Genomic DNA, 6,000 nt, shown 5'->3' on the forward strand with positions numbered 1-6,000 from the left:
GGTAGGTTGGTGGGCTTTGATGTGAGGGCTGCACATTTGCACAGTGTCTCTATAAACCTAGAAGCACCTCTGTCAAGCAGATAAGTCTCCAGACATACTAGTTGACATGTATACACTCTAGGTGCATTGATTCGTTGCCATTTGTGGCGTGCACAGGTTGCTCTTTGTAAATGACTTGCAATGGATTAGTGTAGGTTTATATCCCATCGTATGACTAAAGCTGGGTACACACGTAAAGATTTTCTGTCCAACCATCCAACTAGTTGATTGGTTGGAATGAAAATCTGGTAACGTATGGGAGTAACTGATGATCAGCAATTTGCTCCTAAATGCCAGAAAACAGATGAAAATGGTCGGTCAGACAAGTTTGTTAAATGTTTGATCTAAACAATTTGTTCAAACAGTTTTTGTCCATTTTCCGGCATTTGGGAGCAAATTGCTGATTGTCATTTACTGTCATACCTTACCAGGTTTTCATTCCAACCAATCAACTAGTTGGATGGTTGGACAGATAATCTTTACGTGCGTTTGCAGCTTTATTTTCACATCACCCCGCCTTTTTTTCTATTTAGTATTGTAATAAAACCAACACTCATTTCTCTGTACCTTTCCCTATATTAGTTAGATGGTATCCCTCTATATTAGTTATGAATGACCTTATAGCGCAACTGGATGTTTTGCGGAGTTGTGAAGTTCTGGCGATACCTGCGTTCTGCTGTTGGCTTTGCATTGTATTTGTAAGTTTACACAATTTATTGTGACCAGTTGGCCATCCTGCCTGAGCTGAGTGTTTTCATTTCAGATGTGGCCGTGACTCCAGAGTATTGGAGCAAGTCCAGGAGTCTGGGGGAGCAGCAGAAGAACCTTGCACAGCCCTGGATATACAGTACATGTTCACATTGGTCTCCTTATGCACTGGAGAGTGTATGTTATACAGTATTAATAATAATTAACCCTATTGCTGGTCTATAGCAGTGCACTCCTAACAGTGCATGTTTTCCAGATCTCCTAGTTGGTGCACAGGTGTATTCCTTACTTACTGGCACATCTAAAAGGGGCTGATAATTTCATTTGTGATACTGAGGAGCGCTTTAAAACATGAAGCTCTAGTAAAATTGTATTATATACTATTACTATTGTCGTCATGGTCTGGGCTGAGGAGGGGGCTTTCCAGGCAACCGGAACTCCCCCTATGCCTATATGGGCCACATATTTTGTTCATATCTATTGTACCCCAGGCAACACATTGCTAGATATTTGTATATAAACATGTTCCACAATGCAGTTATTAGTACGGTTTGCTAAGTGTCTAAGTACCCAGGCAGTACACTGCCATCGACACCAGTGTAACTTTTTTTATCTCCAACACACATTGACACAAAATCCCTATATACCATTAGTTACATAGGTGCAAAAATACCCAGGCAATACATAACACTAATGACAATAACTAATCAGGTTTACAAATGCACTCTCTGTCCACCACAAAATAACATATTTGCATTCACTTTATCTTGTTAAAACTCCTTTTTATGTTGAATTTCACAAAATCCAATTTAAAACAGCTGGAAAACTATCATTAATATTCTGGTGAATGTCTAATGCGTCAAAGACCCTCTGGTGTTTAATACAGATACTTTATGGCTGCCCTGATACACTTCATATGTGTCCCAATTTACATGGCTGACAACTCTAAACTATTGTTAAGTACCAGTCTTGGAGGAACGTGGCATTGTATTGGCTAAAGAAACATGCTACCCAACCCAGCTGTATATTGCACACATATGGAAACACCCATGCACAATGTGTTTGCTACATTTTAAATGGTACCTTATGCTGTTGTACTGTTTCTGTCTGCACACATGGTCTGTTGCTATAATTGCCAGGTGAACTACCTGAAGAGAAACACAGGTGTGTCCTAATGAGTGTGCAACCCCCTGTGGCCTAATGATTGGCAGGTGCATTGTGCAACCACAGGGGGTGTGGCCTAATGATTGGCAGGCAAAGTTTAAATGTCCCTCACTCATCCTTGTCCACTTTTTTTTGGTGCTTTATGCCAGGCCTGATTCTGATATTTAAATCTGTAATGATACCGTCAGTTTGTGGTTTATTATAATGTGTATCATATTTCTGCAGAGCTGCATTACATACATGGGGGGGAATTCTATTCAACGTGCTATTGAATAGCGACGGGAGGGACTCCCGAAGCTATTCAATACACCGCGCTGTTTGGGCGGGCTAAGGATTCTTCTCACACCCCCCTGGAGATGCGAGGAGAAATCCGACCAAAGTGCCGGGCGCGCAGCTGTTTTTCTGCATAGCGCAGCGCTTACAGCCGCACGCCCGGCACTTTGGTAAGAGAATGCCGGTTACCGCACCTTAACACCCTTGTTAAGGTATGATAACCGGCATTCTCCAACTCCGACCACATAGCGCACTGAATCGAATAGCGCTATTCAAGTCGCGGTGATTTGAAATCCCCCCATGGAGACAGGAAAGCTGCCTCTTTACAAAACATATTAATGGTTCCTCTTTAGTTTATACACAGGTGACCTTAATTTCATCTCGTAATTTAATAATCAACTTCTGCTTTTCCCACTAATTTTACAACTGCATTAATAAACTATTTCACCTTTTTTCTGTGTAATGTAGCCCCCTCCCCCCTTACCTGACTCATATTTTAAAATACTTTGTAGAGTCATTTAGCATGGTGCAGTATTTCGTCATGTTGTGCAGACAAGACCCTCGATGCACTACAAACCTCAGCAACAAATTCACTTAGATGGGTTATAATGTCATTATTGTTTCCCATTTTAAAATTCTTAATTTCAATATATGTTGTACAGGGAATGCAAATAGACAACGGTGACTTTAACTTGTATAGAATAGGGCACATTGTACAACACAATCGCCAATATTGCATTATAATGACAGACTCAGAGATAAATCCTGAAAACCTGGACCTATCACTGGAAAGTAGGGACTGTTGGAAAATATGGTCCCAGACCTGTGACTCCCCTTCCTTGCACTTTGGAGTCCCTGATTCCTTTATTGGCTGCAGAAGATCCTCTCATGGCCCATCCTAAAGTGCCAGGCATGGGTGTGACTACCATAGGGGCAAGGGGTGCAGCTGCTATGGGGAACCGAGCTGTGGGGGGGGGCACCTTCCTTGTCACAGTTACATGTGTTATATACATTTTTCACCAATAGATTGTACATACGGTAGGGGCCCTTACACACTTTTGCTATGGGGCCTTCAAATACCTAGTTGCATCCCTGGTGCCAGAGAATATAGTTATCACTCTAATACCCCTTTTACACCGGAGCTAAAACCCGGGTTATTGCAGGGTTAACCCGGGCAGCTCCTTGGTGTAAAAGGGGTGAGGGTTGGATCCAGGGCCGCCATCAGGGGGGGACTGCCAGGACTTAAGTCCCGGGCCCGAACACTTGATAGAAAGGAGGGGGCCCGCCTGCCCCTACCATCCACTACTACATCCTCCTTAAGTGGAAGGTAGACTGCACCCTCTCCGACCGGTACGCCGCGCCGCGGTACGTGAATGATTTTTCCGGGATACAACTGACAAGGACTCCTCCCGCTCACACTCTTGTTCAATAAAGTTTATTTTTTTTAAAGTCGGCGCTCGTGACGTCACGCTGCACCACTGGAAGAGAGAAGAGCCGCGCCAGCCAGCCAACCAGCCCGGCCCCGGGAGAAGAAGGAGCCTCCTTCAATGAGTGTGGTAAGTCTGCAGCGGCCAGGATGTCATGTGGATGCGCAGACTGTGTGGCTAGTACTGGAGGGAGTGTGTAGAGGTAAGAGGGTAGGATAAAGTGAGCGGGCCCATCTATATTAGTTATATACAGTATACACAGCCAGGGGGAGTAGGCTTGGGGGGCCCTTGCCTATTTGGCCAGGATGACAACGCCAGTGCTGCTGGTCAAGGAGAGGGACGCCACCCATCTCAGCCATCCACAAGTTTGAATTCCTGGTGGGGCCAGTGGCCTCCACAAATTATCCCAACCTTGCCTTTTGCAACAAAGATCCTGGCTCTGGGCTCAGGTCATGGAGCATCCATGATGTTCTGGCCCAGAAGTATATTCTGTGTGATATCATCACACGGAGATACAGCTGAACAAGACCTACACTCTACCAGGAATGCCCAGACCCCTAGAAATGACTTCTAAGCATGCATCCAATGTTGGAACATGAGCTTTAATGCTCTAACCTAAGCTTAGGTATCAGTGATGCTATTGAGAAACAAATAAAACTGTGCTTATTTTTTATGCAGATATGAAGTAACTGTTGGTTTGACTGACACACAAAGTATTTGAAATACGGTAGAAATGTAGTCACTTTATTTGAGACAAATGGCGTGATGCAGAGTTTGTGCCGTACAAGGGTTGCCAGCCCTCTTTGGCACACCCTATTTATACACACAGTATCCACTTACCTGGCACAGTCGCATGAAGGGGTCTACCAGACACAGGATAAGATTGAGGACCAGATGGGTTTGGGGTTGAAAATCTTAAAGGGCCTATACTAAGAAGGGGAGGAACTGTGACCAGTGCTGAGTGGGTGTGACCAGTTCCATGTAGGCGAGTACATAAACATAGAAAGATTACATCATTTTGTGAGGTCAACTAGAAGTATAATTTTAATGCTTATGATGATGGGCCTATTTTTATGTGGAGGCCCGGAGCTGGAGCTCAATCCAGCCCATTGTTAATCTGGCCCTGGCTGGACATGCCCCCCAGGGCAGTTGATATAACCACCTACTGTAGATGTCTTTTTTTTTTTAATGAAAATAGTGTTGAGTATGTTTCAAATAGCTCTGATTTACCTAATTTATTAATTAAAATGTGGGATTTTCTAAGAAAAAGTGTTGGGAAAAATATTTGCCAGCTAATACCCCTTCCACACTACAAGCAACAACCTGGGTTATTGCACGCAAACATGCAGCAACCTGGGTAACTGTGCAGTGTGAATGGGCCAGGTTGAAATAAGCTGGGTCCAGCAACCCAACATTTCAATCCTGGTCACGAGAAGGGTTGAACATGTGGCTTACGGGTGTCATTGTGAAATCCCCCTACTGAGAGGTTGAAAGTTGTGGTCCTGGGTTAGGGAAGAAATCAGGCTGAGGGGCCTAGATATAAGAACTCTTCATCTACAGCTCTTGGACGTTGGCTAGACCTGGTCAATGGTGCGGAATATAACCTGCAGGGAGGTGTTCACCAGTGACCGCCCAAACGGGGCTCTGTCGTGCGCATGCGCGAGACCCGGGGAGCGACGGGCTCTACATCGCTCCGAGTCTCGCACCAAAGGAGACGTGCTGTCGATGTTGATTGACAGCACGCCCCCTTTGGTGGGCGTGCCGGGGGCGTTCCTGCCAGACGGAGGCGTTCCCATGGGAACGCCTACCGTCTGAAGCCGGCCCCACTGACATCACTAGTGATGTCAGTGGGAGTGATTTTGGCTCTGATAGAGCCAAAATCACTCCAGGGCTTGCGGCAGGGAGACCCTACCACAGGGTCTCCGTCGCAAGTCCGATGGTCACGATGGTCAAGACCATTGCGACCATCCTTTTGGCCGCTCGCATATGCTGTGGGTGGTCACCCACAGCTATACGAGCGGCCAGGAGGCCGCTCCATTTTCATGGAGGAGGGCCCTGATTCAGAGCGAGCGCTCTGGTCAGAGCGTTCAGCTCTGAATCAGGCCCTAAGAATGGTGTATTGACACACTTCTGCACCAAGGGATGGCACTTGAGGAGTACACTAGGGATAGCGTACTGACGCACTCTTGCACCACAGGATGGCACATATAGTGCACACAGGCAGAGATGTAATCGCACTGTTGTTGGAAGTAAAGCACTCGGGCAGAGATGTGAGTCGCACTGCTGCACCGGAGGGCACTGGTAATTTGTACACAGGCGGAGATGTTAGTCGCACTGTAGCCCAAGATGACACACTGGAACTAGTACACAGGCAGAGATGTTGGTCGCA

General features: G+C 45.9%; 1 long non-coding RNA gene across 1 annotated transcript in view; it reads right to left on the reverse strand.

Moving 5' to 3' along the window:
• The window catches only part of LOC148510718 (uncharacterized), a 163,803-nt gene extending 161,889 nt beyond the window's left edge, over window positions 1–1,914 (reverse strand). Inside the window, exon 1 of the long non-coding RNA XR_015869371.1 lies at window positions 1,831–1,914. This is a non-coding gene — a long non-coding RNA (uncharacterized LOC148510718). The remainder of the gene's footprint in view (window positions 1–1,830) is intronic.
• Between the last annotated feature and the right edge of the window lie 4,086 nt (window positions 1,915–6,000).

The sequence above is a fragment of the Taudactylus pleione genome, unplaced genomic scaffold, assembly GCF_031769625.1.
Source record: "Taudactylus pleione unplaced genomic scaffold, aTauple2 ptg000312l, whole genome shotgun sequence".
NCBI classification, from domain to species: domain Eukaryota; kingdom Metazoa; phylum Chordata; class Amphibia; order Anura; family Myobatrachidae; genus Taudactylus; species Taudactylus pleione.